Raw genomic sequence first — 13,336 nt, forward strand, 5'->3', positions numbered from 1 at the left:
GCCACAATCCCACTGGCGAATCATTACGATGGTGTAATCCTTCGGGATACCCAAAGGGAGTATAAGCCCATTGAAATCAACGTGTCAACAAGTCGGAAACTTCCTCACCTGACCTGACGTGCAGAAGGCCACTTCATCTATTCCGTTAGTCACATCGTCTTTATAGTGTCCTCAAAGTCGCGGAGAAATGTGCTCGTATTCTGAAATGACTTTGATTTCTTCTTTGTGGTTCGCTGGGGGCAGCACCAGGCTCGCCAGTTAGAGACTCGCCAGTTCACACTTTTTGTAGCCACTGTCTTCTAGCCACATGTGCTGCAGTGATCGAGTTGATTGCGATAAACGCGTATCTGCTTGCAAGATAGACCGCTTTCCGGCCCAGATATACCGAAGCGATTTCGTTTCCGCGCTCGAGAAGTGCGTAGTTGTGGTTTCGCCTCATTTGCTACCAATGTTCAGCTACGTACAGGGTGTGTGCTATAAAAGGTGAGTCACATTTTCGCGCGGTGCGCGATACCTGCATGACGCACAGACTTCCTCTGCCACAGAGTGCATAATTGGTGTCAGAAAATCCTCGGAAAAATCCTGGTTACCACACTGTAAACTGAAAAACACCCTTATGGGTGTAAATCGCTTGTCCTATAATTGACTCCTCTTTTTACACCGTATGGTCTGGAACACCCTTTTTAGAGGGTGTATCCCGTGTAAAACGCCCTTTGAAAGGGTGCTTTTCCTTGAAAATGCCGTCTTTTGCACCCTTTATACACCTTTTTAGGAGGGTGTTTAACGATCTTACACCCTCTTAAAAGGGTGTTTAAAGGGTGCAAAAGAGGGCATTTTCAAAGAAAAGCGCCCCTTCCAGGGGTGATTTGCACGGCATACACCCTCTAAAAAGGGTGTTCCAGACCATGTACGGTGTAAAAAGAGGTGTCAGTTATAGGACAAGTCATTTACACCCATAAGGGTGTTTTCCAGTTTACAGTGCAGGCACTGCGTAACAAAGCAAATACGACCAAGCAAACTTTTGTCATCATGCATTTCCAATGCGCGATACAGATGTAAACACGGCGCTCCGCAAATTGTTGCGCATAGCATCCGCCTAGGGGCGCTAGCCGACACGAATTCGTTTTCGCTTTTGACGCCGCCAGCGCCCCTACGCGGAAGCTGCACTCAACTATAGTGGCAGACCGCCGTGTTTACACCGGTATAGCGCATAAGCAATGCATGAGGACGAAAATTCGCGTGGTCGTATTTGCTTTGTTATGCAGTGCCTGGTAACCAGGATTTTTTTTTTCCGAGGCTTTTCTTGCACAGATTATGCACTCTGTGGCAGCGGAAGTATCTGCGTAAAGTAGGTATCGCGCCACGCGCGAAAATGTGACGGGCCTTTTATCAATCAATCAATCAATCAATTTATTTACTCCCAAGAGTCCCTCGGGAGGGCGTTACATGGGAGGAGTGGGTTCCAGGAAATAAAAATAAAAAAAAGCGACAAGGATCATTTTAAACAACACAATAACAACAACGAAAAAAACAGCACGCACCCTGCATATCTCAAAGCACGTGCTGTTTCAGGAGCTTTTACAAAGAAGGTGGTTGAAAAACAATCTGTAACATATATAAACAAAAAAAAAGTATGTATGTGCGTGTGTGTTGTCCGCTTTTGGCCGGCACCCTAGGAGCTCTCCGCACAATATCGCGTACCGGGACACGCAAAAGGAAGAAAGTGTGGGTGCCCGCGGGTCATTCAGAACTCTACCCATGGGATGTAGATGAGTAGAAATCCAGTGAACCGGTAGAGATGTAGGAAGGGAGTTGCCTCAGGACAGAAGCCGCCGATATTTCGAACAGAGACTGGTCTCTGTTCGAAATATCGGCGGCTTCTGTCCTGAGGCAACTCCCTTCCTCTACCCATGGGATGAGTGACGAAAATTTCCCTCTCTACAGTCTCACGGAGCCTCGTGTCTTTTTGGCGGGCATCCATCACTAGTGCGAAATAAAGAGACAGGAAGCCTCATCGGATGTCGAGGTTCGCCAGGCAACACTGTGCGCAGCTTCACTTCCGGTTTCCAACCCCAGAAATTTTGAGCGCCGCTCGAATGCGTCTTCTTTTTTTTCCTGTTCCGTAGCCTCAAAAGTTGCATGAAAGAAGAGAGATTAAAAGGGCCCACATATTTTCACGGCCTAGTTTTGGCTCAGCGAGACAATGAACGAGCTATGCTAAGCAAGAAAGACCAAGATTAATGGAGCGGAAAGCGCATAGAAATTTTATAGAGGCCAGAAGAAAAAGCTGAGGGGAGTGAGAGAACTGGGGGGGAAAAACAAAAGGATTTGCGGGTAAGCGGCGCCCTCACCCAGCGTCTAGCTTGGATAGCCACCGTATAGTTAATATGGCCGTCATTGCCGCTATTGCAATATATTTCTGGTTAAAGTTAGCCGAGTTTGGCAAGATCAAAGTAACGTTAGGCTTACCCAGCACCTAATTCGATCAATTGAGCCGCATTTTTCTTGCTGCCTTAGTGAACGAGGCACCTCTTTGTTGTCTGCTACCGTGCATCTATTCCCTCCCTTTCTCAAATCAAGGGGCAGCTGGGAAAGTGAGAAGGGCAGGAAACGCGATTACGCGAGTAGCGCCTTAGCCCTTTCGGCCCTGGATTTTTTAAACATTCAGTTGAATTTTTTTTCGACCAGATCTGGCTTCTATACCGTTCAAGGGACCCAAAAATACGAAATATGAGGTTACTATTTCTTAGCTATAGAAGATGGCGTCGTGTACTAAATATAGTACATCAGGGCTCAGTGGTTGTGAAAAAGGTAAACATGTTTGACGCCATAATTTATTTTTGACCCTGTACAGAAACGGGAAAATGTACACGATGATCACCTTGAGCTAACTGTTGTCGAAAATATTGCAGCGGATGTGGAAATCCTTCTGCAAGAGGAACATTGATTTTTTTAGCCCAAAAAGTTTGCCGTACGGCCTTCTTCATTAGTTTATTTCACCCTGTTTACTATTCCCGGTGATTTGCTCTTCTTGAAACTCGTCAGTTAGCTCATGTAATACATAATGCCCGTCGTCTGCCTCATCTCGTGAAGCAAATTCTGCGTCTTCCTTCTCACCTCCGTCATCCTCTCGGTCAGATGCCTTTTAATTACCAACCCAAGCAGCACAAAGGACCGGGGCGAAGCCGGTCCAGCATCGGGAAAGAATCCTACAAAGTCGGGGGCATGCCACCAGCCGATACCGGTCCTTCCTCCAGTTTGCAACACCGGGATGATTAAGGACCGACATCGGCAGCAAGTATTCGGTCCCAGCAGGTCCCCGACGGATCCCCGATAATGCTGGCAGGGGGCTCCCCCCATGCATATTTTAGCATTAATATGCTTATTTTTAATAATTACAATAATTTCGAGTGTAAACAGTGTGTGTAGAGCCCAACATTTTATTTTCGGAGAGGAAATAGACTGACACAACACTTGTAGCACCTCAATAGACTAAACGACGAGTGGTGCACACTAAGCAGTCTGCCTGCATCACCCAATGTATGCCAATTGTGTCTGAAATGAAAAACAAAAAAAGAGGGGTATACAGAAATATGCAGCCTGTCCGCACAACTACTGTCATTGGCAATGTAGCCTGAAAAGAAAAGGGTGGAAATGGTCTACCGTAATATCCAGCCTGCCTGCGTAACCACTGGCCCTTCAATGGTGTCTCAAAAGGGGGGGGGGGGGAAACGTACCCAGTAAGAGGTGGTCTCTGAAAGGAAACAAAAAAGGTATACAGTAGTAGGCAGTCTGCCTAACCACTTGCACTTCGGTAGTGGCCCAGAAAGAAATGAACGGCTTGTAGCATTAATATTAGACGTAACGGTAAAATTGCTGCATGGGGGGAAATGGTATACAGTAATATGCAGCCTGCCTGTGTAACCACTAGCACGTCAACGGTGTCTCAAAAGAAAGAAAAAGCATACAGCAAGAGGCGGTCTGCCTGCACAAGTGGTGGTGTCTCAAAGAAAACAAAGTTATGCAGTAATAGGCAGTCTGCCTATCTGCTCACGCTTCAGTACCCCAGACACAAAAATGAATGGCATGTAACATTAGACGTAACGGAACAATTGCTGCACGTCAGCACAAAATAGTCTGTGCACGGTATGTGGAATGAGCTTTATCAAAAATGGTAAAATGCACAGTGTAGGGATTACGAAACTCAAGAGTTACCAAGAGAAAATTTAAATTATGAAAAAATGACAAAGCCAACGACTGGGAGAAATGCAAGTCCAGGAAAGAGAAAATAGTTCACATCCAGCGCCTTTGGTGCAAATGACTAGCAATTACTACAACGAGAACTGTAAAAAATGACAGCTGACCGGGACTAGAGCTGACAGTCAATGGTGTGCACATATCCAGCATTCCTTCACAAAAACGTCAATAAGCAAAAAAAAAAACATGGTCAAGGAGAAGCATCCCTATTGAAAAAAAAAGCGACATCAGGTCTGATGTGATTTGGGACACTGTCTTGATGCTAACACAGAGCTGCTCTGATGCTGATGTTAACACCAGCTGATGTTAGCATCAAGACAGTGTCCCAAATCACATCAGATCTGACGTTAACATCACAGCTGCTCTGATGATGATGTTAACATCAGAGCTGCCCTGGCTGATGCTCACATCAGAGCTGTCTTGATGCTGATGTTGACATGAGAGCTGCATTGATGCTGGTTATGGCAATCTTGAAAATGCTGCAGTCTTGGTTCACTGAAATGTTCTGCAAAGAAAGCCCCTCATGCCTGCGGTATATGAGTACCGACAAGAACCCTCACGAAACAGGAGATAGCAGCAACAAATCACTTCACCACAACAATTCACCACTCCGGAGTACGTACCTTTTAACGCATATCCATTTATCATCAACATACCTGAGCGTTGAACTCACGGGGGCACAAAAATTGGTAATGATCGAACGGTGAACAACAACGCAAAAAAGCACACCTAGGTCCTCATTTCCGGTCCAACTTGTCCTTCTTCCGAATTTCCGAAAAAGCGCTTCTAAGCGTTGTTATGTCGAGCAAGAGTCCCCACCGCATTTGAACACGGTGCTTGAGTTTCTCTTGCTGGAGGCCGCTGCGTCATACACGCTGAACCTGCATGAAATGTCGTTCCAGAAAATACGATGGCAGGACACCTATATGTAGAGCAGTGTAGAGACATATGACATACCGTCTGCACAAAGCATACAGTAGACTTCACTTGGCGTTCTATCTCCCTGTCGTTGTGCAGATCCCTGCAAATAGAGTAAAACGGACAATGAGAATGCATGGCGCAGTCGAACATATTACTTCACAGTTATATTAATTGCACACCTGAAACGGCAAGAATCCTGAAGGCGAAGAACGATTTGGCTTCACATGCAAGGCAGCGTCTTCACTCTTTGACATGTCAAACGAGACCGACTGGTCTGCTCGCGGTTAGAAGAAACGCTTCCACTTACAGACAGTTGCAATATCAGACGGGTTGCAAGAACGACAGCATCAGGTGAGAACAACAATACAAAGCCTCTTAAACGCTTTAGACTTGCTGGAACGCTCGCAATTACGCGAACTACACGCGGCGACGAGAAACGACCGTTACAGCAGCCAAAGCCAGCCCTCCACAACTCCCCATAGAGCCCATAGTATAGCTAAATTCACAAAACACTGGGCACACGACCAATGAGAGTGCAGCGATTGCTTCCTCAGTCCTCCAATCAGAAGTCTTTCCGTCCGGCTCGCAGCCCGACCGGTTCTGGCTGTTGCTGACTTCTGCTTTCCATACTGGCCTGTACCGGCTACCCCTCACCTCTAAGTCTACTAGCTTTCATGCACGTCGTAAAGTTATTCCGTGATTCCCAAACAACTCTGAAAAGTGTCGTAATGAACAAATTTATTTATACTGACACAATCGACAGGTTGACACGTATACATGCACTGAGCGTACTGAGTCAATTGCGTAGCGCTTCCTAGCACACTGGAACAAAGTTCAAACTTGCAAAATACGCATACCAACACAGCTTATTCCCAGCAACGAACAACTGTCACATACTTGCGCACAATCGCTTGATCATCATGTCCTTGCCTGCTACACGTCAAACATAAAATGCTCCTTCATGAATCGTATTGTCTTGTCACCGCTATGCAGATCTGACGGCGCACGAACATGTTCATCGAGCCAGAATTCACGACAACACTTCAGTTTGAAATCCGATTGGCTCTTCGTAGACCGATGCTTGTGGCGAGAAACAGTACAACACGATCAAAGGCACCATAATACACGGATAAAACGGCGATCGGCGAACGCACTTGCCTCCCAACGAAAGACACCGCCAACGCGGCGCCCACCGTTCAAATTTCAAATGAAACCGCCGAAGGAGAAGCGGAGAACGCAGCACGCAGGCGAGGAAGCGCGAAGTGCCGTTTTCAAATTCTGGCAACCAATCAGGACACGCTTGTGGCGTCCGACCAATAGAGAGGCACGGATTGCTTCGTGCGCAGTAACACGCATTTTGATACAGATTTTGCGAGAGCTGTGGGGGGCTGCCAAAGCGAACCCAACAAGATCAGCGCATGCGCGACAGGCAGCGCTGGCTGGTGGCATGAAGGCAAAGCGACGACGCGTCAGCGCGGGCGAGTGAGCCTGTGTTGAAATGGGCATGGAGCCAACATCTCCGCGCAATAGCTTGGCGGACGAAATATGACGACGGGTAGAATCGTACTACCTCTTGAGATTGTGGCCGTTCCAGGATCTTTCGAGAAATGCTGCTGTTTTCATAAGAATCACTGAATGTTGTGTTTGAAGCAAAATTGCAACATGAGATTGGCCAAAGCTAAGGTATTAGTTAGTTATGATTGTGAACAGATCGGCAGTGCAATCTGACAGTGAGAGATCGATAGAATCAAAAACAACAACAACAAAACACTCACTGTTTTGCCCACCCTTTCTCTAGTGTTCTTTCTTTCTTTTTTTTTTTTTTTTTTGTTATAATGAAGGAAAGCAAGGTTAAATGCTACATTTTTCTTGACTGTGTGCGATGGTGTACATCACAGGTTCCTCATGTGCCATGAATCTACTTAAAAGCTGCTGGTGGTGTCAGGGCATCACACTTATAACAGTGACCAGAATGCGGCAGGAGTACTTTTGAGGCACTCTGGCCACGTTGACCACAAAACGGCGTTCCATACTCCCTCCGAACCAAACTTTGCAAAACTTGTAGCACAGAAACATTAACAACACACACGCCGGCCATTTGCGCCCAGCAATGACAACGAAAACAAAGATGATGGCGATGGCAGTCGCGGTAGCCCAAATGCAGGGAGCTCCAGCGTAGTCTTTGCGGGTTTCGGTGCAGCGGTTTTCGTCCGATCAGCTCGACTTGCTAAAGCTCTCTTCGTTTCGTTTCACTTTTCGTATTCTGGGGATTCGATCGTTTCGTTCGGGCGTGGCCGACTCTTCCCGAGTATCTTGTACTTGCCTGCTTTGCAGTGAGGCTCCATTAATACTTCTGTTCAGGGTACTGCGTGTGCATGTTTTCTGTCATACAACACAACACAACACATGAAGTGAACTGTAGCCCAATGTTTGAAAGAGTTACCTCATACCAGACAGCCAAATTCCTTCCTGAAGGGATGCTTCACTGTGTCGTACAGCTTGGGACAAAAGTTTCTGAAACAAGGGTGTTTTGTATTTCACTTCTCCACGCCTCCCCTGCGGCTTAAGGGGAACACTTGTTGAACAGAATCCTTGGGCAGATTTTTCCCAAGGATTCTGTTCAACAAGCATTCCCCAAAGGTGGCTGGGAGAAGTCCAATACAGAATACCCGTGTTTCAGAAACTTTGTCTCAAGCAGTACCATCCGATCACGTGTTACCGAATCTGAATAAACATCGGGAGACGAGCGGGAAGAAATACTTAGCCAGTACACCACAGCAGATCGGGACGTTAACGAGGATCCATCGGGAAAGAATCCTGGCCGGGACGCAAACGGGAATCTATCGGGAAAGAATTCTGACCGGGACACGAACGGGGATCTATCGGGAAATAATTTCATGTAGTTTCCCTCTCCCTCAATTCTTCCCCCTCACATAGTCGGGAAGCAGTCGGGCTTGTGACGGCGATATCGGCCACCTCGAACCCATCATCCCCGTTACTTTCCCAGCCGAATCCCAGTTCTTTGTGCTGCTTGGGTATCGTACACATCCTACTGCATTGTTGTGCATATGCTGCGGTGCGGGAGAAATATCTTGGCCGTTGCAGGAACTGTACGGTGGATGATGTCCTACATCCCAGAGGCTCTTTCACGGAAAGACACTCCAAAATTCGCAGCCTCGTCTGCTTTCTCCGGGAATCTGGCCTCGCTCAAAGGCTATGAGTAGCTGCTCGGACTTCTCGCCAACTCCGCAGTGACTGCCCTAGATCTGAACTTTCGGCCGTCATCGTTCCTTCATCTGTTATCACACCATCTCATCTCGTCCTGGCTTCAGTCGTGACGCAGCCCACATACGTGAGGCCAACAACGGCAAGCCGGTTCTTCGTCACCACCACCACTACCACCAAGTGACGACGCCCGCTTCTGTGTGGCCCACAACGGCTGCCGATCCTGATTTTAATACCTCGATTACCTCCCTCCCCTCTCCCCCAATAATACCTTTTTTTTTTTGCCGTGTCTGTTTCTACACATGTTGCGTACTTCGTTATGCCGCACCTGCAACACTCCGAAAGACAGACTTCACATAATCATGCAGTGTCCATTTTACAAAACCCGCAGAGAACGCCTTCAGGTTGTGCTCGATAGGCTTGACTCCCGACCTTTCAGTTTCCGCAAATGATTTGGTTACTGGCGCTACAAAAAGCAGCAAGTGAAAGTAATGAAATCCCTCGGCGCATTCTTAAAAGACAGCGGCATCGTCAACCGCTATTAAGCGGTTCTCACGATGATATGAAAATGAGAGAAATAAGGAAACAGTTACGCTCACCTCAGAGCGTCGCACGTTCAAGAGACGTCTTCGCACTTACGCTAAAGCTTAAAAGAAATGGAGGTGCAGGTGCCCACCAGGGAGAACACATAGCTCCAGAAACTACGAAGTTATTCAAAAAAAGAAGAGGTTGCAAATAACACGCGAAGGAAGCCCTTCATTGCAGCCTCATTAACAACGGAAAAGTTTACTCTTTGTGAAGAATCAGAAGAATTATAAAACTATGTCTCATCCACTGTACTGCAACTGGAGTTTTGTTTCGTTATTTATTTACTTTTGTACCCCCAAGTCCCTTGAGGCACTACGGCGGGAGAACGGAGCCCATGCACTTGCAATGATGGAAACAAGACATATCGCGAATTCCGCAACCCGAGAAGCGGTACTGATACTACATACATGTTACAAACGATGCATAAATACGTTACAAACGTAGCACGTTACGTAGACATCCGTTAACAAGAAGCAGAATAAATGAAGAGGGGGATGTTACGCAAAGGAGGAGGCTTCATATTCCTCAGGCCCCAAATGCGGGACCTAATGCCGGTATTTCATTGATTTATTTTCACTTTATATTAGTTTATTGATTCGCTTTTTCGCATTTTGACGTAACCTATCACGCACATCAAATACTTTATCGAGAACGCATTCGGTTTAGTGTGTCTTTATTCTTGCAGACACGAAGGAAAAAAATCTCAGCCCAAACTCGCTGAACACGCAGATCAATGCTATCATTTTCGTCAGCGCTATACGATAATCGATAATTAATATCAAGACCGTGCACCCACCGAGGCAGCACGATGAGCTTTGCTTAAGAGAAATTATTGACCCTCGAAGCGTTTCGAATGCCAGCTCGTCAGAACGTTCCATTGGCTAGATAAGGGGCCTGAAACTCAAATTGAGTCGCGGGGTCACATTGACCTCAGGCCACATCATGGAGGGCCACACACAAAAGAAGTGACGGTAAATGCCGCCATGTAAAATACCCGGATATATCATAACATAAAAGTATATATATAAAAAAAACGAATAAAACACAGGAGCAGGGTAGTTACTCTATAGCCTGACGGTGTGCGCAAAATTCATTACTGAACAACTTCACTAGACACACCAAGAGAAATCAATAAGCCGCCCTTCAAAAACAACAACAAATACGCTGATGATGATAAATGGGGAGATTCACCATCTGGGTTGTGACCCACTATACCCCAATGCGTTTCAAACCAGGTACTGAAACTATGAAAAACGATTCGAGAAAAATATGTTATCCTTTACAAATGACGATGAGAGTGTTCAGGTGCACTCAAATTATCTCCTTCTAGCACTCTGTTGTTGTCTTTGCTTACAGTTTCAAGTTGCAAAAATAAATGAAAACATATGAGAGAAACAGCAGGCTGACATTATCGACAATGGATTGCTACCGCTTTGCTACCTTAATGACTCCCCACAATAAATGTAGAATGTCCTTTGTACATAGCTGTTTCATCTCTACATTTCTTACTTATCTGTCACTATTTGACTTAGTGTGAGAGTTAAAATGAGCTCATATTATCTTCATATTACTTTATGATGGAAACTTTACCAAAGTGCACGCGGCGACGACTTTACTGAGTCCTTAACTTAGCGAGGTTCATGAGCCATGAGAGATACACACGTGTGTGTGTATTCTGTCGAACATGAAGAAGGGCAGCTATACAGGGTGTCCCAGAAAACGTGTCATTGAATTATAATAAAAAAACTACACCACCTACAGTCATGCGGTCAATGGCATTTGTTTTTACTGGGTTTTGCCACCTCCTCATGTGAATGTCGTGTAACGTAAGTTTAATTATGTAAATTTTTGCGAGCGTAAGTTGGAAATTTGCCTAGTAAAGGTCACTTTTTTATCCCACCAACGTGAAGAGCGTGTCTAATTTAGTCAAATTAATCATAATTGATAGGGATATTCAGGAGCTATCCCATCGGAAAAAATAGCCGAGCATCATGCTCTACCGAGGTCGCACAGAATAGCGCACGATGAATTTTTCAGTGCAATCTTTGTCAGTCCGACGAAAGGAGGTTGGAAACCCAGCCCTCCCCGACGTCACAGAAAGAGATAAAACAGGCATGGCTTATCACGTCCGACTTTCGCTGGGATAATGCTTTCCCTCTCCCAATTTTCGGAACTGTTACTTTCTTTACTATCACTCTCCTTTCGTCGCACTGCGAGCGATAGCGCTCAAAACGTCATCACGCGCTATGGTCCGATGCTCTGAAAAGCAAGATATTCGGCTATTTTTTCCGATGGGATAGCTCGTGAATATCACTGTGAATTATCATGAATTTGAGTGAATTCGGCACGCTCTTCATATTGGTGGGGTAAAAAAGTGACCTTTACTTGGCAAATTTCCGAGTTCAGTTCGCAAATACTAACATAATTAAACTTGGAGTACATGACATTCACATTAGGAGGTGGCAGAAACCTAATAAGAACAAATGCTGTTGACCGCATGATTCTAGGTGGCGTAGTTTTTTCATTATAATTGAATGACACGTTTTCTGGGACACCCTGTATACAGGGTGTTCAAAATTAAGCTTTCACGAGCGCTACGCAAACACAGCGATGACAGGAAACCGGATGATAACTTTGCGCAACTTGTGTAAGAAACAGGTTCTGCTAATTATGTAGCACGTGCTTCTTACTCAAGTAACAGAAAAATAGCACCAGTTTTGCTTTTGTTCGCCTATTTATAAAGTGCTAGTGAAAGCTTAATTTTGAACACCCTCAATATGCCGGGCAGGGCTAAAAATAGCCCCCGAAAAACCTGGTTTTATTCCAAATTTTTCACTAAATTCTTGGAGAGTGCAACTTCGTTCTCTTTGGTGGTCAAGGGCCCACAGGCCACAGAATAGCTCTTCTCGGGCAGCGTGTTTCAGACCCCTGAACTAGACTGTGTAGTGATGCAAGCCGGGAAAGGGAGGGCGAGAAGAAGTTAAAGGGCGCGTTAAGTAGAGGCTCCAACGCGCTCGGTATACACAGTCCTTCGTACTCCGGAGCGTCTACTAAACGGCCTGTCAGAGCCACGAACGCGATGCGCACCCCGGCGAAGTTTCCAAGGCCGTTCATTGCTTTTCCAGTTGCCCCCTTCTTCATACGTCAAGGAGCATAGCATAACCTACGCCCTCCGACCAGCAAGTTGGAGAGTGCGAGTTCATAAACAGTAGCACGCTCCGGAGCTGCTACTTAACGCGCCCGAAGGTCCTTCCGCTATTCAGCCCCATCTTTTCTTCTTTTTTTTTTTCTTCAATCGGTCGTCGTTGAAGCGAAAGGCTGGACAAAACGCTGCCCACAAGGCACTCTGGTGGGACAGTGGGACTACGGTCGTAAATGCTGGACCTGCCCATTCCCCTATATCGGGGCGTCTGGTCATATTAACTGGAGGCTAGAACAATCAAATAGGATAACTAAGGCCCAACCGCATGATCCTTTCCTCCAGCGTTTTATCCAGAGGTCTGCCGCGGCGTTTGGCGAGAGTTAGTAGACCGGCGATACCGCAACTTCTCAGGTACCCTGTCTACCGTAACCAATCAACAGATAAGATTTTGAGTCATGCAAAATGCCAGTGGATTCCCGTAGATACTGCCCCCAACAACACCGAATATCATCTGGATGTACAAATATCCTATACAGATTCGTACGTCCGACGGATATCCGAGGGACATCCATGGGACGTACGAATTCATTAGGACATTATGCGTACATCCAGAGGATATCCGGTGTCGCGGGGGGTAGCTTCACGGCGATGTTATCAGCGGTGTACTAACGCTCTCTGTTATTTGTTAGGCGATCCACCGCAGCCAAGAATGAAAAAATGTGTAGAGGGAGCTTTTCCCTGCTCGTCTTTAGCGTGAAATCTTTTTGCACTTAGGCAACCACGCTACGCTATATGCGCACACATATACCACATGTACTACCACGCAGTCTCCTAAAAAGACGGAAGGAGTTCCTCTTTGAACAAGAGAGAAACTGATGTTCTGAGGCTGGAACACATAGAAGGGACAGACACAAACAAAGCCTCAAATTGCCTAAGAAATCAACGATGAAGGATGAAAGTCACTGAAAAGGTTAGCCAGCTGTAGGGATCGAACCCACATCTTCTGGATTACCGGTCCAGGGCTCTACCAATTGGGCTAAGCTAACACGCCTCTCCAGCGACTTTCGGTGTGCGTCATCTGAAGGGACGACAAACCAGCCACTCACTCTCACTCACCCTCCTTTCACTCTTACATTTTTGCTCATTCATTTCCCCTCCATTAATATTAATCCTTCTCGATCGGCACACGAATGTTCATTGTTT

The 13,336-nt window shown here is 46.2% G+C and overlaps 2 long non-coding RNA genes across 2 annotated transcripts; both read right to left on the reverse strand.

The window, feature by feature from the left end:
• Positions 1-3,424: 3,424 nt before the first annotated feature.
• On the reverse strand, positions 3,425-4,978 carry LOC135384203 (uncharacterized). Its single transcript, XR_010420286.1, has 3 exons — positions 4,666-4,978; positions 3,664-3,754; positions 3,425-3,555 (listed from the first exon to the last, which is right to left on the reverse strand). It is a non-coding gene; the product is annotated as an uncharacterized LOC135384203 (long non-coding RNA).
• Positions 4,979-5,034: 56 nt separating this feature from the next.
• Positions 5,035-5,626, reverse strand: LOC135384204 (uncharacterized). The gene is made up of 3 exons (XR_010420287.1): positions 5,358-5,626; positions 5,215-5,278; positions 5,035-5,138 (listed from the first exon to the last, which is right to left on the reverse strand). It is a non-coding gene; the product is annotated as an uncharacterized LOC135384204 (long non-coding RNA).
• Between the last annotated feature and the right edge of the window lie 7,710 nt (positions 5,627-13,336).

The sequence above is a fragment of the Ornithodoros turicata genome, chromosome 2 (assembly GCF_037126465.1).
Source record: "Ornithodoros turicata isolate Travis chromosome 2, ASM3712646v1, whole genome shotgun sequence".
NCBI lineage: Eukaryota > Metazoa > Arthropoda > Arachnida > Ixodida > Argasidae > Ornithodoros > Ornithodoros turicata.